The following is a 25,015-nucleotide window of genomic DNA, read 5'->3' on the forward strand; positions in this document are numbered from 1 at the left end:
ATTATTGGAAATATTTGAGAAACATTAAGTTTATGTGTCTATAATCAGAGTGACAATTAATGGATTTAAAGCAGATCACTCAAAGAAAAGAATCGAGCTACAGTCTGTAATAAAATGAATCCATCACCAGAACCCAGATCCCGGTCCATCAGTTCAGTGAAGCAAATAAGTCAACTCATAAGGCAATTCTACCTTTACTTTCAGAATTCTAACATTAAAGCTTCTGAGAAATCCAAAACTCTGTCAAGGTCCTTCTCTTCTGACAAGTGGAATATAGACTTTTTTTCCTCTATTATAATAAGGGAGAAAGTCTTTATTATAAGGTCTAAAAATAAATTCTTCATTTATTTTTTACTCTAGGGATGGACTAAAACCTTCCAAGAGATATCCCAGAGACAAAGTAAGAAACTAGGGAAGGTGGGATGCACTGCCTAGTACTTTAATGCTTTTTGCTTTGAAAACATCATGGCAGCCAATTAGAGTCCATGTGGTTTCCAAAATACTGAATGGTTCCAAATGGTTGTAGATTTCCAACATAGAACATATTATACACATGTATATTGTATATATAGTTTGCAAATCAATGGAAGGATTATAAAATGCCACATGCTTCATGGCATTTTCCCAAAGAGTCCAAGGAAAGGCAGCAGCCCTGGAATCAATCACTTCATACAGAACTGAGGCATGAATAGGAATAGAATAGGGGGAAAAAAGCAAATAAAATTATACCATTCCTACATCTTTCTTAGTTTTGTTGTGTTCATAAGTTTCTGACTTAACAAAAGCTGTTTTTAATTTAGCATCATTTAAATTTTACTCAGGAGGTTTTGTAATGAAAGTGTTATTCTTGGGTGCATCCTTAATCAGTCTGAATTACTGAAACAGTTCTTCAGAATTAATTTCAAGTCAGCTGCCTGCTTCTATCAGAGACATTCTATTCTGGAGGCTGGCAGCTTCCACCATCTTTCTGGGAAACATAATTAAATATTTTGTTTGTGAGTATGTTTCCTCTGCCTAAAATTAGAGGATTTTAATATATACTCATTATATTTATAGAATTATTTTTTTCAGAAGGATTTGCTCAAAATTATCCAGGGAGTCCACAGTGGAATATGGGAATGAATCTTTGGGTAAAGGATGATTTCTGGATGGTAACCAGTTTTAAAATGGGAATAGGAACAATGGAAACCTGCCATGTCCTGATGCAAAAAATTAGAATTGCTAAAATCTTTTCTCCTATGTCATTTTTGATATCATAGGCATTTTTGGCTGTTTTATTTGCACAACGCCCTTAGTTATTTATCTTTCTATAAATTGTGTGCTTTACTATATTAAGCATTGGCTCCCCTTCTTCTAAATGTAAGAGGTGCTACTGGCTGTATTACTTATATAAAACAAATCTGAGGAAGTTATTTTTTGTTTGCCAGGCAAAGTCAAACATATATATGTCACATTAAACCAAAATGTTATTACAAACATAATCAGTGGTGGCTTTGCAGTTTGAATGAACTCTAGTATGTCCTAGAAACCTTAGCAGAAGGAACTACCTACAAGTATCCAACTTAAAGAAAGAAGTGTTACTACACTGCCACGATGCCTTCTGGTGTACCTATATTGAAGAATTAATATTTGGTTTTATTTGTATTTACAGGTAGGAAAAAGGTAGTAAAGATTTTTGTCTATTGGTAGCATTAGGGAAATAATTTACCATTGCCTTTGTCTAGGATGTAATATAGCTTTTACCCTAGTATTTGGTGATGGTCATCTAACCAAGCACTAACCAGTGCTTTTTTTTCAAGGAGGTCAACCAAAGTTTGGTATAGTGATTAAGACATCAATCTAGAAACCAGAAGATCATGAATTTTAGTCCTTCCTTATGAAGCTAGTTGGATTACGGCTTAGGCCAATCATTCTCTCTCTCAGCCCCAGGAAGAAGGCAATGATGAGCCACTTCCAAAATCTTACCAAGAAAACTGCACTGACTGTGTAAGCAGATGCCAGGAATCAATAATGACTTGAAGGCACCAGAGACAAAATAAAATAGTCAAACTCAAGTAGATGTAGCTACCTGCTATGGTCATTCCTATATCCCTGTGGTTCTCAACCCGTGGTCCACAGAACCCTGAAGGGGCCACAATGTCATCACAGGTGGTCTACAAAAGCTTGATGCAATCTACTGCTTTAAACCTGAGTTAAGTCTTGGTGGCCCATGGCCATGATCCATAGTTGCAAAAAATATTTAAAGAGGGTCCATGGTCAAGAAAAGATTGAGAACTACTGCTTTACATCATGGTTCTTTTTTTTTTTTAAATAAATAAGGCCACTAACATTTGTGAGAATCAACTTGCAAAAAAATTCTTTGTAGTGAGTAGAATGAGGTCTATATCTAAGTGTATCTGTGTATCATTGCTAAAATTGTTTTATATATTTTCTTCCAAACTGATTATAAAAATTATAAATGAGGTGATTCTGTTCTGTTATATTATCCATGATACAATTTGTTAAAAAACAGAATTCAGATATCTTAGAAATTCGCTGTTTACTTCTGCTGTGTTTAAACAAAGATTTAATTAGCAAAAGATGTCATGTAGTAGTCTGTGAGGAAATATTTCTGTTTAGAATAAAAGTAAACATGAAGAACAGTATTTTCAGAATTTTGGCATAATAAAATTAGTGAAAGATGCCAAAATGAGATAATGTATCTAATATTACATAGTATACATTAGTTGTGTAACAATAAATCAGGAAGTCATAAACACAAATAGGCTATTATTAGTATTAGCATAAAAACACATTTCCTCTTTTAAGAACAACAAAACAAAACTGCATATTAACATGAATTGTGAGTCTTATTCAGATTGGTTTTTCAGTATGTCTAGGTTAGCAAATTACTGAATATAGTTTTTGACTTAAGAATATTTCTTTTCTTGAAAAGTTTCTCAAAATATTGTTTGCTCTCAAAAGTAGAGTTTAAAAGGCAGAATTTATTATTCTTTTTGGAAGGAGAAAGAACTACTCCTAAGTGAGCCAAAAGACAGGATTTCAGAATCATCTGCTAGTTTGAGATGCTGCAAGTTATTTTGTTTTATCTTTTATGGTAGTTGAGTGTTGTGAGATATGCAGTAGGGTTTAAAGATACGATGTTGAAAAATTGATTCAAAGTAGCATACTTTTCAATGCAAAGTCAATGGCGTATACAGTCCATTAAGTACATATACATAGTTTTACACCTCTTAAAATTCTCTGAGATATAATGCTCTTTAGTTGAACAGATTCAAATTTGATTCATCAAACATTGATTTGTCCAATATTGAGAAAAAAAATGGGTAATGTAAGTCTATGTTTCTTATTTCATATCCTACTTAATGACTATAGAAGAGTCCATGTTCAGAGGTAATGGCCATTGAATGTAACTTCTGGAGAGCAACATCAAGGGAACAGAATGGCTTCAAGTTCTTTTCTTAGGGACATTTAAGATCAGATTGTTTTGAATGGCATGACTAGTGGGAGACTAAATCATGGAAGAACTTTTTCCAGGGCAAGAACCATATCTGCACTCCAGAAATCTTATCCAGAGAGTTATGGATGGTTTAAGGATGAAAATGTAATTAATTATACTAAACAGTATATACTTAAAGCATAGTTAGCATAATTATTTATTAGTCATATATTTTCCACTCCTGTTCTTTTAACAACCAGCATGTGATGATTGTTCTCTCAGACCTTGTGCCCATTCAAAGTTTATGACTTAAGGCACTATGGCTTTAGATTTTATGCAACTGAGCCACATCCCTAGTCAAATCAAAATATATTTTTTAAATATGCAAAAATCAGGAGGTAGAACTTCAAACATATTCCTGTTCAACCTTCAAATGTGTTACTTTTCCTTATAATTGCAAATTGAAATATGATTTCTTTTCTTGCAATTGAAAAAGATAGAATCCTATTGTTCACATACAGTATGACATAGAAAACAATGGGAAGTACACAAATGTTCTTTCCTTCATTTAATGGTGTTTGTACAGGAGTCAATACAGTTGATTTCAACATTTGCTTTTCTTGATATCAACAAAGAGGGGAGAGAACAGAATACAGATCTTTTGTAGGCTATTGCTTTTCTTAATATCGTCTTTTAAAATGAGTTATTTATCTATGCAGTCTTATTTTATGTGCTATAACTCAAATAAGTGTATTTCAACTTCATCAGGAAGAAACCAAAAATGTCAGTGTAACTTTCCTATTTTAATCTGGTTGATAGAAAGATACATGAGATAGCATCACTTTTCCCATCTCAGCCTACTAGTTTAATATTTGCAACCCGAAAAACAGCCTGAATTTAATATAGTGAGCTCAATCCAAAAGTAATTGATGGCACAATAGAAAGAAACCATATCTTGAGCCAACATCTGTACAACTCTAATTGCCTGCTTTTAGAAAAAGGACACCATCTTTCCCAAAATAATACATTTTTAGATATTACAAGTGAGATGTGTTTCTATGGGGAGCCATTTCTTGCTTAGTACAAGTCATGCTCATACTGCACTGGAAATAAAGTTATCAGGATTCAGCTTTTCAATATATATATATATTAAAGCTTATATGTGCTATGTTAAGGAGAAGAGACAGGGATAAGAAGGGCAATGTCATTTCCTCAATTCTGTTTATACATAGGAAGATAATTAAATGCAGTAGAGAATCTCTTCAGTTCAGCATCAATGGCTAGAGTAAAGTTTGTCCTGCATCTGAAGGAACAAATGTAGAGTTTTCACTCTATCTCCTCAAATGAATATATCAGAAATAGACAAAGAATAGTTGATTAATATATTTGAAAAGCTGAAGCCATACCAAGGATGTTTTTATTAAATAGAAACCATGGCAGGCATGACCCATCACAAAAGCCAACAGAAGCCAACAGAAGATGTTGCTTGCCACCATTTGTTGCCACCTCTTAGGATGCTGTCCACCATGTTCATTTGCTTTCAACTTTAGTTTGGACAGATCGAGGTACTCTAAAAAACAAACAAACCCTCAGTTGAAGCCACCCATTTTTATTTTTTTTAAGGAGAATATAGGCACGTTTTACAATGTGAAACTTTCCTATTTATTTTGTTAATGTTTTGCTCAATCTTAATATTTACTCAGAAATAAATAAATCTTATTAAAGTCTTACTGAGGACTATTTGGATGAATATGCACACCTTTGAGTTATTAATTTGCAGTAATTAGTGCTTAAATTTAGCATTTGATTGTTTTTTTGCATATGGATATATGTTAGTTTTGTTTAGTTGTTAAGCTGCTATTTGTGTTTTATAAAAAGTTTGTTTTTCTTTATTTCTTTTTGTTTCTTCTATAGGAGTTTTGATCCCATCCTTTTCCTTCCTTTTATAGTTTAGTACTTTCTATCTTTCACCATATAATATGATTATATCTTGTAAGTTATATAGTGATACGGTGTAATTAATTTATAATACCACATTCTAATTTCCTGTGTGTTTCAAAGTATCTTAACTGTAATATTTTAATGCTTAATTATTGTTAAAACTACTACTAATAATAAAAACAAGTAGCTAATTAAAAGGAAGTGAGGAAAATTTTATGTTGTAGGTTTATGGAAGACTAAATTTTGAATTAATTGAATCAAACTTACGGTGTTATGAAGTGTTTATACATTTCACAAAGAATTCTTAGATTACAAATGAGTAACCTGATCCTTAATTGAGGTTCTCAAACTGTGGATCAGCTGGGGAGGGAGGGAGCTGTACTTTTAAAACTCCCTAGAGTTTGATTGTTTGTACTGCATATCCTAGTGAGCATTTGCAATATTGCAAACCCCCATTATGTAAACATGAAAATTTAGGGATATATTCATGTCTTGCCCAACTGTAACCCTAAGAAGAGGCTTCCACACAAATTCATTTATTGATTTAGCTGATTGCCATATTACAACCATGTATTAATGTGACTTATAGTCAAATGCTATGATATGAATCCCAGCAACTGATAGCTATCACTTTAGATATATATTAACACCATGCTAGAAAAGGCTTGATCATTTCTTTTTCCAATAAAGGAGAATATTTGTAGCTCAGGACTAAAATGAAGAGTCCTTGGTACTCTCTGAAGTTGGTTGTTTTTTGCAGACATTTCATTACACAAACTAGGTAACATCATCAGTTGTCAACAATGTTACTAGTTTGGGTAATGAAATGTCTGCAAGAAAACAACCAAACTCAGAGAGCACCAAGAACCCTTCATTTCTTTTTCCTGAGTACTTTTATCTCTTTTGCTTCCTGCACAACTTAAAAAACATTGAAAAGTCAGATTAGTATTTTTCAAACTTGGGAATTTTCAGATATGTAGATTTCAACTCCCAGAACGTTGGCTGGGGAATTCTGGAAGTCAAAATCCATACATCTTAAAGTTATCAAGTTTTAAAAACTTAAATGTTTAATTTTTCTAAAATGATGAATTTACTTTCAGGCAAGTTATTTATGTGTGTAAAATGTTCCCTTGTACAGAAGGATTTCTAAAACTATACTGTTTCTGCATAGTGTTATTATAGTTTTATGTTGGTAAACAAAAACAAATTCACATCTAAAATAATAGAACAGTTTTTCTCAGTCCAGACAAACTTTCCCAATTTCAAGAAAACATCGATAGTGGGTGTAAAATGACAGCAAATTTTGTCTAACAAAGAGCTTTTCCATTTAACTATCCCAAAAATGAAAAAGGATGTCCTGCTATAGAACATATCCTACCCAGAATACATAATTTATTTCATTACACTGTTGGTGTTTTCTTCTCTTTTCAGCTATACCTTTTCTTGCTTCTGAAAAATTATATAAATTATATTTAAAAAAAATCTCCAAGAAATACCAGACTCCATAGAATTCATAGCCATTAAGGTTCCAGTTGTGAAGTAGAAATATTAAAGTAAATTTAAATTTGAATTTACAATTAACAGAATAGCTTGATGAAGCAATCCATCAATACATTGCTTACCCCCTTCTTTAAGGAAATCTCATAATTTGAGAAAGTAGAAGAATTAGAATAAAATATGATGTAATAAATCTACAGTGATATTCATAGAGCTTTTCCTCTCATCTGCACAGAATGAATGTACAAAACCCTTGAGCTAAGAAATTAAAATCATTATAAATGCTATAAATCAAAAATTTGGCAGAGGTGAATTGATAGTTATTAGCATGATATTCATCAAAAAGATATTTTATAACTATAAACATTCATTAAACATTAGTTGTTGGATAATCTATTTGGCAGAGATTAAAGACAGGAGGATAGTTTCCTGACTGGTTCCTTGTTATTTTGCTTTAGCAATAGCCCAGAACTCATTTGCTTACCAAGAGATTTTGAAAAGGGTTACAGCTCCACCATTGTTTACTGAATACAAATGACAATGACTGGGTTTACATAATATGATAAGGGAAAGGCATATGATGATATTACAGCTTGACGTTATATACGAACTATGTCTATCTTAAGAACACACACAGAGTTTTGTGAAAGAGGATAGGTAAATAGATAGGCAGGCAGGCAGACAGGACTGTTGCTGAGAAAAGAGTTGGTAAGCAAATGAGGGGTTTTTTCTATACCACTATCAACTAATCATTGTTTCAAGGACAATTGTAGCAGGAATTTGTTCATGAACCACCCATGATCCACCTCAACAAGGCACCTCAGTCAGCACTGAGGTAGCAAAGTGCCTCAATGGAAAAAAGGCATAAACTGTGTTATAGGGTAAAGCAATGTGGCTTTCCAGCTCGATACAGAAAATCAAAGTGTCATTTCATTTGCAGCTTCACTCTGAAAGGGTATTTTGGTTTAAGCCTTGATGAATCAATATGCTTTTTATTTTAAAAATTATATCCCAAATATTGGGGGTTTAAAATTTTACAAGATGGCAATCTGTTCATGTAATAATATTTAAGGCTCTTTGTATTTCAAGAATATTTCCTGTGTTGAGAGCAGGGGAAACTGACCTGTTTAGCTCCTAAGAAAAAGGTAGCAAACAATAGTAAGCCATAATGTGCTTTGGTTTTAGTTTAGAATTGTGTATGAATCAACTATTAAGGTTTATTTGGCAAACTACAGTAAAAGACAGCTCGCATGTCCAAACAGACCAATGCTTTGGGTAGATAGTAGACAAAAAGAAAACTGTAATATTTGCAGGTAACTTGTTCTATATCACATGGATGACCTTTTTTGCAGGAGCAAAGTGAAAGAAAAAGAGAAAGTCCCATAAGAATTTGTCAATCATATCCCTAAGTCAAGTAATTGCAAGTAACAATGCATGGACGTTAGTCAGCTGCTCATTTTTTACATGGCAGTGACAGGAAGGTACTAAAGATCTTGAAATTGTAAGCCAAGATGGGTGGCTATAGAAATTGAATTGAATAAACAAATAAATAAAATTGAAATTGAATAAACAAATAAATAAAGCATAGTTATTTAGTTCAGCCTCTCTTTCAGTTCTATAGTTTCAATCACATCATTTGGAAACAGATTTAAAACAGATTTTCCATATATATATATTAGTATGTTTGTTTTCTTTATAGTTATCTTCTTGATATGTCAAATTGCTTGAGATATTTGAAGATATTAGGGGAGACTTTTCCAATGTATGTTCTCCAAATATATGTGATTATCATTATATTAAAAAAAGAGCCATGGTGACGCAGTGGTTAGAATGCAGTATTGCAGGCTGATTCTGCTCACTGCCAGCAGTTTGATACTGACCGGCTCAAGGTTGACTCAGCCTTCCATCCTTCCAAGATCGGTAAAATGAGGACCCAGATTGTTGGCGGAAATATACTGACTCTGTAAACTGCTTAGAGAGTGCTGTAAGCCAGACATGTCAAACTCGTGATGTCATATGACATCATGCAAAGTATCGGAGCTTTTTCCCCATTGCCGGCAATGGGGTGGGCATGGTTTCCTGGTGACGTGTCCAGCTTGCGGGCCAGCAGTTTGATACCCCTGCTGTAAGCACTATGAAGTGGTATAAGTAAGTGCTATTTTTTTCATGTCATACTATTTGGGAAAAACATAATTGCAATCCAGTACATCTGCAGCACACAAATTCAGTGAAATCCAGTTGTGAAATTAATACACGGTGTCCCAATAGTCTTAATGCTTAAAACTATACTAAGAATTTTGAGACACTCTATATCAATAGTTCCATTTCTACTTTTTTTCATCATGCCCATAGCTAGGTGAATATTACAAGGCATATGGGATTATTGTCCTTTTTTCTTCTTGGAAAAAGTAACTAAATTAAAAAGAGGTTATAGGAAGTTTTACAATTTCATTTTAAAACAATATCCTTGTTATAGGCTGAAAGATCAACACTAATGATGTAGGGCGAATAAATTTCTTGTTAGAATCCTAGAAATCTTTTGTATCTTGCTGTATCTTGTATCTTCTCCTGACCTATGGCATGCTAGTCCAACTGAGCTTCCATTATTGTCATTTTGATTAATCCCCAAATATTCTGGAGTTTTTACCCTCTTGACTTTTCCTTTCAATATGAATTTACTAATTTTAAGAAGTCATACATCACCATTGTGAATATGCTTTGTAGTTTTCCTTGGTTCATTGTCATTATTTTTCTACTCTTCCTGTCTACGCTTTTAGTTCTGCTTGAGTCCAGTTCACTATTTCAGTTGTGTGTTAGATGACTGGAATTGGACAGGTGTTAAATGCCAATGATATTTCTTCCACTAAGTTTAGACTTTAAAATCATATTTACTCATGATGTATTCACTGTGTGCTTAATATTGTTAGCTTGAATGATACCCAGGCATTTGTAGCAATCCAGATTCCTGATGTTATTTCTATAAAGTATCTTGATTCCTTTAGTTTATTTTTTGCCTATTGATGGTGAGAGTGGCGCATTTTTCTGCTCCAATCTCCATGGCAATATCTTGACTGTTTATGCAGACAGTATTCAGTGGTGATTCTCTTTCAGATAGTGTCTTTCCATACAGCATCAGATTGCCCATATATATCAGTTGGCCTGGCAGATGTATTTGATGTTTGATAACCATGGCCTGATTTGTTCAATATTGTTGGCAGAGGAATCAGTGCAATGATAAACAGTAGTGGTGAGAGTGAGTCTCTTTGAAAGATTGCTTTCTTGATATTAACTTTTCCCAGTCTATCACCATTGTCCAAGAATTATGTCTTCCATTGTGCCATTGATCTTTGCACAAAGCTTCTGATATTTTTACTGACTCCTGTTATTTCTAGGCCCTTGATTATTAAGTCATATGGCAGGGTCAAATACCTTCTTGTAATTTATCCAAGCTACATTCAAGTTGGTCTTTCTTCTTTTGCAGTTTTCAAAAATTATCTTGTCAGTTTGGAGCTGATCTTTTGTTCCTTTGCTGTTTGGACAGTTTTCTTTCAGGCCAGGTAGAAAGAGCTTGTTTTCAAAAAGGTGTTATTGGATAGCATCAGCTACCATACCAGTTAGCAATTTGAAAGTTATTGTTTAACAGGTAATTGGCTTGTAGTTTCCTCGTGCTGCCTCTTTTGTGGGATATTTCATTATCAAGTAGGTTTTGCTAGATGTTAACCAATCTTCAATTTCACCTCCTTGCAGTATGTTCCTAAACTGCTTGGCAATGAGTGGATGTAGACCAGTCAGATGTTTCAACCCAAAACCATACAATTAATCTTCACTGGTGCTGACCAATTCTTGATCTTCTTTGCCCTTTTCTCCACTATTTCTGGTATTATTATTATTATTATTATTATTATTATATTACATAGTATTCTTACATAAAAACAGTTTGGAACCATTTAAACATATAAAATTCACATAAAAATAAATGACAAATAATATATAACACAAAGCATAAATAAACACACATATATAAAAAGGAACCAAAAGCAAAGGCACAAGAATTCATATTTATAACAAAAGAAAGTAAAACTTTGTGTGTTGTGAATTTTGGGAGAGAACGAACTCAGAGAAGTCCTATCTACTTCGTCTCTACTTCTAGTCTGGTAACGAGACAACTATATGCAAGCAACCTCAGAGAGCACTAAAGACCACAAATACCGTAAAAAAATAACCACTAGATGGCATTCTGCTTTTTAAGTTCATGCAATTGGACTGTGTATATATCATAAACAATACCTTGTACCTGACTTGATATTTTTTTAATTTATTCATTCATTTATATCCCGCCTTTATCATTTTCACAAATAACTCCTCTAATTAACAGGCACTGCAATTGCTTCAGAGCTAAACATTTACATAACTAGATATCCCACTCAACAATCAGGTTACTGTATTCTGCACCAGCTGTGGTTTCCAAATAAAGTTCACAGTAGGCTCACCCAAAAATGCATCTTCTAAATATTAGCTTACTGGTATATGAAAATAGTAAGTTGCTGTGTCGTTAGCATATCAGCTGAAAGCTGCAGCAGGTATTCCTCATCACAAAGATCACTTTGGTCTCCAGTGATGGAATAATTATAGGAACACCCTAAAACTATGTACAGGCCATTCTGAGGAGTGCAGTCCTGTTAATTATTAATGTCTTATACACGTCTTATACCAGAAAATCACCCATTGACAAGTTTTCATCTTTTATTCAGTCTCAATTAATTGGCCCTCATTTATTCATCACTTTGACCAGACATTGGTTCAGAATGCAAAGTCTTTCATTAGAATGAATTCTAACTCTGACCAGGTTCCAAATTTCATATTTTGGACATATTGTGTGGAGACCCAGCTCTCTTGAGAATGTTGGGAAAGATAGAAGGAAAGAAAACAATAGCAGAGCAAGCATTAGATCTATTTCAGCAGCAAATGGTGAAAGATCTGAAGGGCAAAGTTGGGGACAGATCATCCCAGAAAAGGTTTGTCTCTGTGGTCACCATTGATCATCTTAACATAATAGCCTCTCACCAGACAGCAACATTTCCCTGACCTTGGGCGTGGAAATGAAGACAGGTTGGATTTGGTTACTACTTGTAGAGGACCACAGGAATCCAAAAGCTTAGAGTGGCTAGAGAAACTGAAAAAGCATGGTGGAAGATGGCAGTGGCAAATAACATCTGTAGTAATGTCAAGAAAATTGTGAATACATCCATGATGTTGCCCAGAGTTTCATTCTTGATCATTTTTATAGCATAAAGATAAAGCAGAACTTTCTCAAATTCTGCTTGTGAAAGACTTTCTGCTTTGTAAGAGGATCCTGGCTCTTTTGAGGCTCTAACAAATAGTATGTGTCATATAAACAGTTGCCATAGTAATTACTTAAATTAGCACATTGATTTAGTCATTTTATTTGTAGGAAGGAGATAGTTGAGGTTTCACTGCTCTCTGTTAAGCTGCTCTTTTTATAAGGTGATGATGCAAATGCTTGGAATGGTTTCAGAGAACAGCAGGTAATTTATATACAAAAAGATATATTAAATATACCTTTGTAGCAGAACAAGATTTTGTCTGCATGTGGTGGATTGCTTTAATGATCTATAGCTATAGATTTAAATTTTGCATATTGTACATCAAACTGGCATTTGTTGCAACACATGGTCCTATATTTTTTTTCCTCTTTCCAAGGATTTCATTGAGCTGTGCAACCTATTTTTCATATTCTGGACTTGATCCCTCCCATGAGCTTAGCTGCAAATGTCCGAAAGTTATAATGGAAATTATTAACAGTGCAATGTATTATAATAAACATTTGCAAGAACTGATCAAAATGAATGGTATCTTGCTTGGTGGATTGATTGTGGGTTAAGGCTAACCCTGAATCCAATTTCAGTTGTCAGAATATGAAGGCAGGGAAAGCATGGAGCCAACGAGGTAATAGTTTATGTTTCATATTAAGAGAACAATTTAGCTTTCCTGAAAAATTAATGTTCAGCTCCCTCATAAAATACTATATATTAATGTGTATTTGATATTCTGTTAAGGATACACATATCTCTATGTTTCACTAAATGTATTCTTCAATCCAATTAATGCTATACATGAATGAGTCCTAATAAATTATTTCATTAGTCATACCTACTTTATATCTGCCTGAAATTTAAGGTTTATTTTACAAGTGGACTCCATAGAACACATACCACATGCACACAGTCTAAACAGATTGCTTGCTTAAAAAAGTTTATAGTATTTTATATTCCTGTGTTCTATACTGTATGTACCCAGGGGTCATCATTGTAGGCTGAATGATAACAAAGGGTTTTGAGAATTCATCCTTCTTAAATCATGCTAACCAGATAAATTAAACCCTACTTGCCAGTGCCTCCAAATGTTAAGGCACTTGTTTCCCTTGTAGCATACATCAAACCATCACAACTGAAACCACGCAGAAGGAACTATAGCTTTTGTTTTTTGTTTTGTGCTACTAAGCCTAGAAGATGTAGAATATAATGTCTGATACTGTATGCATGTTGGCTGTGTCTAGGGCAAATGAGCATCACTTTCATGGATGGTCTAAGCATGCACAAGATCTGGTGTAATATCATCACCTTTTCTACTGAAACCAGAAAAAGGATGAGCAATGAGAAGTGCTTCTTCACAACCTGAGAACTGTTACAGATATGAACTTTTAGGTTCTGATGAGTTTGCTGCCCCACATAAAGATTTTGAGGATTGCTGCTTAGGAATTGTTACTTTTCAGGAATGAAGTGTTTGGGGTGTTGCCTATGTTTTGTCTCATTTTATTGCCAGTCCTGAAAAATACTTTTTTCCTATATTTGGAAGCTAACTTAACTGCTCCATTTGCCACTAGCCTAAGCTGTGTGCATGTTCAAGATAAAGTAGTAAATAGGAATTCAGGTTTGAAAAAATAGTCATCTCCTGTAATCTGCTTTAGCTTGCTGAGCTATTTGCTACTCTAAAATCAAATTTGATTTTCTAAAGAATCTTACTTAAATATGCCTCAAACACTGAATGTAGTGGTAGAAAACATTCTTCTTTTAATCCAGGACTCAGAGAATACAGCAGTTATTTTCTAAACTTCTTTGGTATTAAATTGGTGCTTTCTTCAAGTTGGTAACTGTTATGTCCTGAGCCTTGCAAGTGGGCTCGGGGCGTTGCAGGCGGTCCCAGGCAGGTGCAAGCTGCCCGGGACCAGACAGGCTGTCGCCAGTGCTTGTGCGCATGCGCAAGTGCTGGCGCGTGAAAAATAACACATTGACCCGGGAAAGTCCTATAAAAGGAGGCTGCGAGGTGTGGGCTTTTGCCGCCATATTCCAATGTAAGCTGAACTGAAGAATAAAGGTTTCCTGAGAACTACAACTGCTTCTTGTGTCTTACCATTTCGCGACGGACTCAACACTGGTGACGAAGGTGGGATGCCTTACATCGAAGAAGGGAAGGTGTAAGCTTACCTGAGTGAGTCCGGAGCAGCAGGAACGGCGTTGACTCGGCAGCTACCTGCCAATCCAGCATGCATTCGGGGGTAGGCTGGCTGATAGACCCTTCCTGATACGAAATGGCGAAGATTGGAAGGCTTTCGGAATTCGACGTCTCACATCCAGAGAGGTGGGAGTCCTATGTAGCCAGGGTGGAAAACTACCTCAAAGTGAACCAGGTGAGGGAAGAGAGCTTGAAGGCTGCCACCCTGTTGTGCGTTTGCGGTCAAGACGCATTCAAAATCGCCGAGAACCTCGCAGCACCTGTTCCTTTAGAGTCTGTCAGCTACGCAGATCTAAAGAAGGAGCACTTCCAACCCAAGATGTCCGTCATCGCGTGGCGCCTCACCTTCGAGCAGAGGGATCAACGACCCAGAGAATTGGCCAAGGAGTACATCACCGCACTGAGGAAAGCCGCCAAACATTGTGAGTTCAAGGACCTCGAAGAACGACTGAGGGACCGATTTGTATGCGGGCTAAGGCATCGAGAGTTGCAACAGAGACTTTTCGCCAAGGAGGACTTGTCTTTCCAAGATGCCTTGAGAGAGGTCACCGCAGAAGGAGCAGCGGGCGGCGCCATCAAGAACATGCGGCCGATCAGAAACAGTCCAGATGCTGCATCCGTGCACCAGGAAGAAGTCCAAAGGAACTCCGAGGAGGATCCGGACGTGGAAGTGGACCGTCTCCACCCCACAAAGGAAGGAAAACCAGGAGGAAGCTCTTCAGCTCTCCCCAAGTGCATCGGTTGTGGGGGTCGCCACAAGAGAGCCGACTGCAAGTTCCGCTCCGCTATCTGCCAGGCATGCGGAAAACAAGGACACATTGCAGCTGTGTGCCTGGGCCGCCAGAAGGTACAACCTCAGGAAGAATTGTGCCTGAAAGATACCAGGGTCCCCAGCCAGAATAGGGTGGGGTTTTGCGCTTCGCAAAGAAGCATCTACAGGACAGGCACACACAAGCCCATTAAGAAAAAGCTGTCACTTAAGGTGAAGCTACAAGGGTTCCATTAACTATGGAACTGGACACGGGGTCTGCACTTTCGATCATTTCTATGCACACATTTAGGAAGATTTGTTCCGGCAGTGGAACCCAGGCCAAATTGAGGCCTTCTGACATTGTGCTAACGGATTTTCAAAACTCCAGAGTGTGTGTTAAGGGGGAGGCCACCCTTAACGTACAGTATAAGGATTTTGAGGGTCCACTAGACCTACTAGTAGTAGAGGGTGAACGAACGAGTCTCATAGGACTCGAGTGGTTTGAGGCCTTGGGGATACACATCACAGGGCTCAACAGCCTACAAACACTCGACCTACAGGAAGTCTGCAAAGAATTTGCAGACGTTTTCAGCCCCCAGCTGGGCACATTCCAAGGACCCCCTGTGTCATTAAAGTTAGACCCCATGGTCACTCCCATTAGAATTAAAGCAAGAAGGGTCCCTTTTGCTTTAAAGAGTAAAATTGACACTGAGTTGGACAAACTGATCCAACAAGGAATTCTAGAACCTGTTGACTCCAGTCCATGGGAGACCCCCATTGTCACGTCTCTTAAGGCAAATGGGGACATTCGCATCTGTGCTGATTACAAATGCACTCTAAATAAGGCATTGCAGCAACATGCATATCCTGTTCCTGTGGTCAGTCATATCCTGGCCTCCCTCAAGGGGGGGCGCGTTTTTGCAAAGCTTGACCTAGCTCAAGCATATCAACAGCTGCCTGTTGATGATGACGCTGCTATAGCTCAGACTATTGTGACCTACAGAGGGGCTTTCAAGGTAAAGAGACTTCAATTTGGAGTAAATGTCGCTCCTGGGGTTTTCCAAAGCATAATGGAAAACACACTACGGGGTATACCAGGGGTTTGCCCCTATTTTGATGATGTCTTAATTGCAGGAGACTCCACACACATTCTAGCTGAAAGGCTAAGGGCTGTCCTGTTAAGGTTCAGGAAAACGGGACTCAAACTCAAGAAGGACAAATGTAAAATTGGAGTACCTTCTACTGAGTTTCTGGGGTTCAAAATTGATGCTGCTGGGATTCATCCTGCTGAATCCAAACTAAAAGCCATTATGCAAGCCCCTAGGCCACAGTCTAAGGCCGAATTACAGGCTTTTCTGGGCCTTCTGAATTTCTACAATTCCTTTCTTCCACATAAGGCTAGTGTAGCTGAGCCTCTTCACAGGCTATTAGACAAACAGGCAGTGTGGCAGTGGTCTCAAACACATGAGGCTAGTTTCAATGAGGTCAAGGCCTTGCTCACTTCTAACAGTGTACTTGCTCACTTCAATGAGTCCCTTCCTGTGTGCATCGCTTGTGATGCTTCCCCTTATGGGGTGGGTGCTGTACTGAGCCACCTCAGGGCTGATGGAACTCAGGTTCCTGTTGCATATTACTCCAGGACATTTTCTTCAGCTGAGCGCAACTATGCTCAAATAGACAGGGAGGCCTTAGCTATTGTTGCTGGAATTAAAAAATTCCATGATTTTTTGTATGGAAGGCATTTCACGGTCTTCACTGACCATAAGCCTTTGTTGGGACTGTTTACCACACGTAAACAAACTCCCCAAATCATCTCCCCCAGGATGCTCAGGTGGTCTATCTTTTTGTCTGCATATGATTTTTCCCTACTTCACAAGCCTGGAAAGGAAATGGGCCATGCTGATGGCCTCAGTAGATTACCCCTGCCGGTAATAGAGACTGATCCCGTGCCAGCCATCAATATTCTCTCCATTCAAGCCTTGCCCGAGTCCCCCCTGAATGCCAGGGATGTAGCCGCTGAATCAGGCACAGATCACACACTCTCACGGGTCCTTTCTTGGGTTTTGTCTGGATGGCCTGAGCACTGTCCTAGTCCTGAGTTTCAGAGTTTCTGGTCTAAAAGGAATGAGTTGTCCACCTCTCAGGGTTGTCTGCTTTGGGGAAGCAGAGTTGTCATTCCCACCTCAATGAGGACTAGGGTCTTAGATTCCCTCCACAAGGGTCATCCTGGCATTGTACGAATGAAGGCTCTTGCGCGCAGCCACTTGTGGTGGCCAGGTGTAGACAAAGACATAGAAGCTAAGGTGCATGCTTGCCACGTTTGTCAATGCTCACGCCCTGAAATGCCCCAAGCTCCTGTGCATAGATGGGAGGAAATGCAGTCTCCATGGTCCAGGGTGCACATTGACTACGCTGGGCCCTTTCAGGATCAATTCTTCTTGGTCCTCGTTGACAGCCATTCAAAATGGCTTGAGGTTGTACCTGTCTCTTCCACCACCACTGCAAAGACTATTCAGGTACTGAGGGGGATTTTTGCTGCACACGGGCTTCCAGATGTCATTGTGTCTGACAACGGCCCTCAATTCACTTCCTCCAAATTCCAAGCTTTCTTGCAGGCTAACATGATTTGTCATGCCACTTCTGCAGCTTTCCACCCATCCACCAACGGTATGGCTGAACGCATGGTTCGCATCACCAAGGACGCCTTGAAAAGGCTCACCTACCGGGACTGGCATCACAGGTTGGCTGACTTCCTCCTTTCTTATCGCACCACACCGTCCACTTCTACAGGGAGAAGCCCAGCTGAACTTCATTGGGGGCACAAACTGACTACCAAGCTTGACCGGTTGCATCTGGACAGACTACCTCTTCTGTCTCACACCCCAGGGCACCTAGGCAACTACTTGTGGGTGCCCCGGTTTAGACTCATAATTATGGGCCTGGTTATACATGGGTCCCCGCTTCTATATCCAGGGTCACAGGTCCTCTATCCTACGAGGTATCCCTAGACAATGGTCGTGTCCTGCGTCGGCACATTGACCAACTTCGCCCTAGACGGGACCTTCCCGCTGAGACTCCTGGGTCTTTTCCAGGGGGGAGGGGGAGCCCTTTGGGCAAAGGGAGGGGCATGGAATGCTGCCCTTTACCAATGAGGGAGCCACAAACGGTCCATCCCAAAATTCCGCGAGTGCTCCAAACAGGAATTCTAGGAGCTTAACCAGTTATCAGGCATTCATGCCTACTCCAGCCAGGGAGTCACCCCGGGGGCATGATCACTTTTCACCCGTATCACCCAGTACTCCAGTCAGAGAGAATACCCGGGAGCATCCCAACAATCCATTCCCTGCAAGAGAGCTGGCACACACTCCTCCTAGTTGGCCTGACTTCAACCCTGTCCCTAGAAGGGGGCAAACACACAGGGAGGTGGTCGAGGAACCAAATCCCGACTACAACACCTCTGACTACACTCAGGGGACAACTGAGTTTTGGGACAGTACTGAAACCCACACAAGCCCGGACACAGAACGGGATTCAGGGGATAGACAGCATCCTGACAGGTCTTGGATGGACCTAGGAGGTTCTACAGAAACGCCCAACAGTGACAGTCACTTAGAAGGGCCAGAGAGCCTACAGCTAGGCGGGACAACCAGGTCATACACTGGAAGAAGTCCTGGCCTGACGAGCCCAGTGGGGAAGCAAGCAGGCCAGGCATTGGAGCACAGTCCTTGGGGATCACCAAGGCATAATGGAGGGAACAGGCACACGTCACCCCTCAGTCAGGGAGTACCTGGCAAGCACCCAGAGCTTAGGAGGTCACAGAGAGCAAGGAAATCTCCTAAGTACTTAGAGGATTACATAACACTATTGGCTAAACAGAGCCAGTAGAAGGTTAGAAACACTGAGGCAATGGAAACGGGGGAACTCCGAACATGGAGGGGAGCAGAGAATTGTACTAAGAGTGGGTTGTGTATTATTTGGCATTGGTCGTAGTTTTAGCCCGGGGGAAAGGGGTGTTATGTCCTGAGCCTTGCAAGCGGGCTCGGGGCGTTGCAGGCGGTCCCGGGCAGGTGCAAGCTGCCCGGGACCAGACAGGCTGTCGCCAGTGCTTGTGCGCATGTGCAAGTGCTGGCGCGCGAAAAGTAACACATTGACCCGGGAAAGTCCTATAAAAGGAGGCTGCGAGGTGTGGGCTTTTGCCGCCATATTCCAATGTAAGCTGAACTGAAGAATAAAGGTTTCCTGAGAACTACAACTGCTTCTCGTGTCTTACCATTTCGCGACGGACTCAACAGTAACCATGCCGGATCAGGAGACTTCTCTCTCCACAATCCTTGCAAAGCCCAAAGTACCTTTTTCTAACTCACATTCACGGATCACTTAAAAAATATCTTCATTTGGAGGTAATATCTGTGTCTAGGAAGATTATTATGTTTTATTATTTCTAGTAGATACTTGACAAAATTGTAAATAAAATGAACCAAATTTTATTTTAACCCTCATATAATTCCATGAACTGGAAGGTATTAAGCATGTCAGTGTCATAAAACATATAATGTGAATGATGGTATATATTGATAGCAGAAGAAACATTTTAGATCTGTAGGTTCTATTATTATGAACTTGAATTAGCACCAAATAATAAAAAGAATAAATGGGCTTTTCAGCTGTAACTTTAAGTAACTATCTTGATATGTTGCTGCCTTTGGTGCTTACATTATAGAAGTGATTCTCATAGGCATTTCTTCTGCTATGACCTTGTCACAAGACATTTCCCCATTTTCTCAACCTTAAGATGTGTGGACTCCAACTCCCAGAAATCTTTAGCCAACTTGCAGGGGAATTCTGAGAATTAAAGTCCACACATCTTAAAGTTGCTAAGGTTGAGAAACACTGCCCCAGATAGTAGGAGATCAGTTAACAGTGTGTTTTCCTCCACACTCCCTCCAAAATTAGGTCTAGCCCTAATATATTCCTGGTTCAATACAAATAATGGTGCACAATCTTTGAGAAAAGTAAAAATGAAAGTGAGGGCTAATACCTTTTTATGTGTGCAGTTGTATCTCCATCCAACACAGCACCTGTGTCATTTGAGGTAATTTGCTCTGCTTCGCTAACATCACTTCAACTGCTTTTCTTTTTTTTTTGCACCAAGAAAAGGGCAAAACCTAAACCTATTTTCTAAAGCATAAACCCATTGCACAAAATGGAACTTATTTCAAAGTATCCTTTGTCCGTGCAGTCTAACTATAGTGCTTCCGGGTTTCAGACTAATTTAAACCCATGCATATTATATGAAATGTTCCTGAATGGCAGTTAGTACTATATTCTCACTTTATTCTTAATGAAGAGCAAACATCAAGATTTTAGAAACAAATTCAGTAGCTTGAAATGATTACAGGGCATGCTTCCTTTCTTGCCAGAAAATAAGTCCAATCCTCTGAATGTAGCTTTGGGGAGAAATTTTTTTAAAATTATTTTATTGTAGGAATATACTCCGTTCAAACATAGCTACTTATGCTTTCATCTGCCTAGGGAATGGGCACTACAGTTAATATAGGTCTGGCCTTAAGATATTCTGTACTATGGAGAAGTAGATTGGTTCAGTCACAGAACTGGGAGATGATAATAAAGGCAAGAATTGTTTTAAAATATTAGCTCAATCATAGAAGGTGAATTCCATATCATATATCTTAGGCACATAGTATGAAACCCGAATTCTTATTGTGTGTGTGTGGCTGATTCTAGATGAGCAACTTTTTAGCAGCATTAATAATACCCCTATGGAGTAAACCCTTGACAATAAAGGTCAGAGAAGTTTTGCAGATACACAGATTGAAAACAACTTTAGATACCCACTTCGGTATTCCAGCACAGACAAATGCTGAAGGCTTTCCTTAGGCAATTTTTCTCAGCAGATGGTATTAAACTAGGTTATTTAGTAGTACTAATGAAGTGATCTCACCTGATGGGTAAAAAGGATCTCGAGAGAAAAGCATTCTTCTTTATTTGAATGCAGAAAGCATTTGAAATTAAGGCCCTACCATAATTTATGATGAATGAGTCTCCAGTCTCATAATATTTATAATATTTACTCTGAATCTTAGGTCTTTATGATGTTTTAGAAATGATATATGAGATGTATGGACCCTGAAAGCACACCTTCTCTGTAGCAGTGGCTATCCTTCCGAATGAGGTTCCCCCAAATTCAAATAGCTCCCATTCTACTGGTATTTTGAAGAGCCTTAATTATCTTCATCCAGACCTCTGGAGAAGACAACTGTAATCCTTTTTTCCCTTTCTGTTTCTTTTTGGATTTACTTTTTTGACATCTTGGTTCTTTTTATTTAAGTTGTTTTTGTGTTTTTTGCATTGTTAAATGTTTTAACAATTGTAACAGTTGCTACAATTAGCATATGAATTTAAATTATAATGGGATAGCATTTTGAAAAAAGAAAAATAGAAGATCCTTTCCTCAAAATGATTTTTCCCGTCCTTATTCAAAATTGCTTCAGCCCTGTTGGGGAAAGAATCCTACATAAAATATGTAAATCAGAAACAGTAAGAAGTTTGCTTCTGAACTTGTTACTGGAAGCTAATAAGCTTGTGGCTTCGTTGACAGTAAATGTGATTTTCTTTTCTTTTTTTAAGGATGCTATTTCGTATAAGTGCATTCTCTTTTCTACTACTTTTACCAACACTCTCTCTCATTCTCTTATATTATAATTATATAATATATATAATTTCAGAAAATGAGAGTGTGTGTTGGTAAAAGCAGTAGAAAAGGAAATGCACTTATACTAAATATATACATACACCCACACACCCACACACATACACATTTTGGAAGCACTACTGCTAAAATTTGCTCTAATGTACCTACAATCTTAGGGCTATTCTTATTTTTGAAGAAGTGCTTTGCCTTGTCCAACACTGAGATAAAACACTCTTTTGAAGCTGCTTTGCAAAGTCACACATATCTCTTTTCTAAAAAGTGAAACAACTATATTGGATCCCTTTACAGTATTCCTGAGAGTATTTCTGGCAGCTCTTGTAGATGGAAAAGTCTTAAAGACAATTACTGTAAATCCCAATAGTTACCTAGAAACTGTGTGAAACACTCTGTTGGCATGAATTACCTCATCTCCATGCCAAATTAAAGAAATCACTGCTCTCAGAATGTAAAAATGCCTTCACAAAAAAATATGGCCCTCTTGCATAGACCTAAAAAAAATAGATCTGGGTTGAGTATCCATTCTCTCAGAGAATATGTAGGAAATGCACTCATATTCTCTTTCCCATATAGTAGTAGTCTGTGCATAAAACAGTGTCAGAAATACTGTCAGCGTATTAAAAATTCATGGCCCAAGTACCCTTGAACTGGTTCTGTAAGGCTTCCATAAGAAAGCCTCCATGGCTTTCAAATTGTACATGTCAAGGTTTTAAGTAATGCTATAAAAGCATTTAACCACAAATTTTGTTAGGAGCAGGTTGCTGCTTTAGTAGATTCAGGAGGCGAAATATTAGTAAGAGAAATAACACTTAGACTTATATACCTGCTTTACAGCACTCTCTGAGCGGTTTATAATGTCAACATATTTCCCCCAACCATTGGGTCCTCATTTTACCAAACTCAGAAGGATGGAAGGCTGAGTCAACCCTGAGCCGGTCAACGTTAGTCTGCATCCTTCCTCAGAAAAATAAGAAAAGTTGAACTCCTTTTTGAAAGTATACAAGGTAGCAGAAGTTCTTGGATTTTCTCTTGTTTGAAAATCGAGAACACTCTGTGCACTCGCAGAATCATGTGAGCATACGGCATACAGAATTTTATTTGGGAACAGAAAGGAAAAGCTGAATGTCTTGGCTAATTTGAACATCTTCAGAGTAAATCCCACTCTCAGCATCTAAACAGACTGCAAATTCATTTCAAATATCCCATGAACTGTCAGATACAAACTTGTCAGAACAAAGCAGAAAAAACTGCCCTGCAATTTGCAAACATACCTTTTCCTATTTATTTATTTTTCTTCAGAGAAAATTGCAGGAACAATTTTGCTTTTATATCAGAAATGCTGGAATCTGTAGATCTGATTCACAGCCCAATTAAAATAAAAACCCTGGGTATTCAAGTTTATATTCTCTTTTCCTTCTGTCACAAAAGAATTTCAGGTTCAAGATTCTACAGCTTTATGGGGAGGAGAATAGATCCCCCCACAATGTCTTTATTGAATTCTGAGGGGCTATTTTATTATTTTCAGTTGTAAAATTTCTACATTGCTTTTTTGTACAAAATTTCTACATCACCTACAGTCATTCTGCAGGCAGTCACTAAAAATAATTCCATATTTAGCTTCATTATAATAATTAACATTTGTAAGGTGTTTTTAAGTATTATTCTATGGTTGAAGATTTTTTCCTACTTTTTAAAAGTACTTCCATTCAATTTGTTGCCAGAAAAGAAATGTCTTTGGAAATTGTTCAGTAGTGATAACTATTTTAGTGGCTTTGAGCATTGTGAGATCATGAATTACGGGTTACATGAACAATGAGTCTGAGTGTCTGCGGTTAAACATAAAGTCAATAGTAGCCTGAAGCTTCAATTAAATCACAAGAGATGATACAATGGGATTTAATGGAGTTTTATTTTAGCCATCTTCCCATGGTCCCTTTCCAAATTAGAAAAAAATATCACAAGCCCATTGTGTTAAATTGTATAACTACCCAGGTGCCCTCCACCTCAGAAATTCCCCTAGAAGATAATAATAATAATAATAATAATAATAATAATAATAATAATAATAATAATAATAATAATAATAATAATAATGGAATAGTGGACTGGACTCAAGCAGAACTAAAAGCAATGGATAGGCAGACCAGAAAAATATTGACAATGAATCATGCCCTTCATCCACGCAGTGACATTGATAGATTTTATCTACCAAGGCAAATAGGTGGGCGTGGAATGCTACAAGTACATCAGATGGTTGAAGAAGAAAAAAATGGCTTTGGAAGAATATCTGAAGAACAATGATGAAGATGCACTGAAATTAGTATATCAGGAAGGCTTACTGACTACTGGAGAGACCAAACTGGCCTACAAGAAAGACCAAATGAAGAACAGAATAGAGGCATGGGAAGACAAAGCACTACATGGCCAATACATGAAAAAAATAGCTGGGAAAGCAGATAATAATAAAACCTGGCAATGGCTAAGAGCAGGAAAATTGAAGAAAGAGACCGAGGGACTAATTCTGGCTGCACAAGACCAAGCCTTAAGGACAAATGCATACAAGTCAAAATTGAGAAGACAGCAACAGACAGTAAGTGCCGCCTATGCAAAGAAGCTGAAGAAACAGTGGACCACTTGGTAAGCTGTTGCAAGAAGATTGCACAGACTGATTACAAGCAGGGGCATGACAAAGTAGCAACAATGGTGCATTGGAAGATCTGCAAAAAATATCATTTGCCTGTAAGCAAAAACTGGTGGGATCATAAAATAGAGAAAGTCATAGAAAATGATAAAATTAAACTGCTCTGGGACTTCAGAATTCAAACAGACAAGCACCTGCAACATAACACCCCAGACTTAACAATTGTCGATAAGAAAGACAAAAAAGTCTGGATAGTGGATGTGGCAGGGCCTGGAGATAGCAAAATAGAAGAGAAAGAACTGGAGAAGATAACAAAATACAAAGACCTACAAATAGAAATAGAAAGACTGTGGCAAAAGCAAGCAAGGGTAGTACCAATAGTCATAGGCTCCTTGGGTGCAATCCCAAAACAACTGGAGCACCACTTGAACACAATTGGCATTGACAAATTCGCTATTAGTCAATTGCAAAAGGAGGCCTTAT

At 37.9% G+C, this 25,015-nt stretch overlaps 1 protein-coding gene across 1 annotated transcript in view; it reads left to right on the forward strand.

Annotated features, from left to right (window-relative positions):
- Positions 1 to 25,015, forward strand: part of LOC120305487 (potassium voltage-gated channel subfamily D member 3) — a gene marked incomplete at its 3' end in the record, with an annotated part of 244,772 nt that overhangs the window by 18,822 nt on the left and 200,935 nt on the right. The gene's annotated exons all lie outside the window — the stretch shown is intronic.

The sequence above is a fragment of the Crotalus tigris genome, unplaced genomic scaffold (assembly GCF_016545835.1).
Source record: "Crotalus tigris isolate CLP2741 ecotype Arizona unplaced genomic scaffold, ASM1654583v1 scf7180000017677.1119895, whole genome shotgun sequence".
Taxonomy (NCBI): domain Eukaryota; kingdom Metazoa; phylum Chordata; class Lepidosauria; order Squamata; family Viperidae; genus Crotalus; species Crotalus tigris.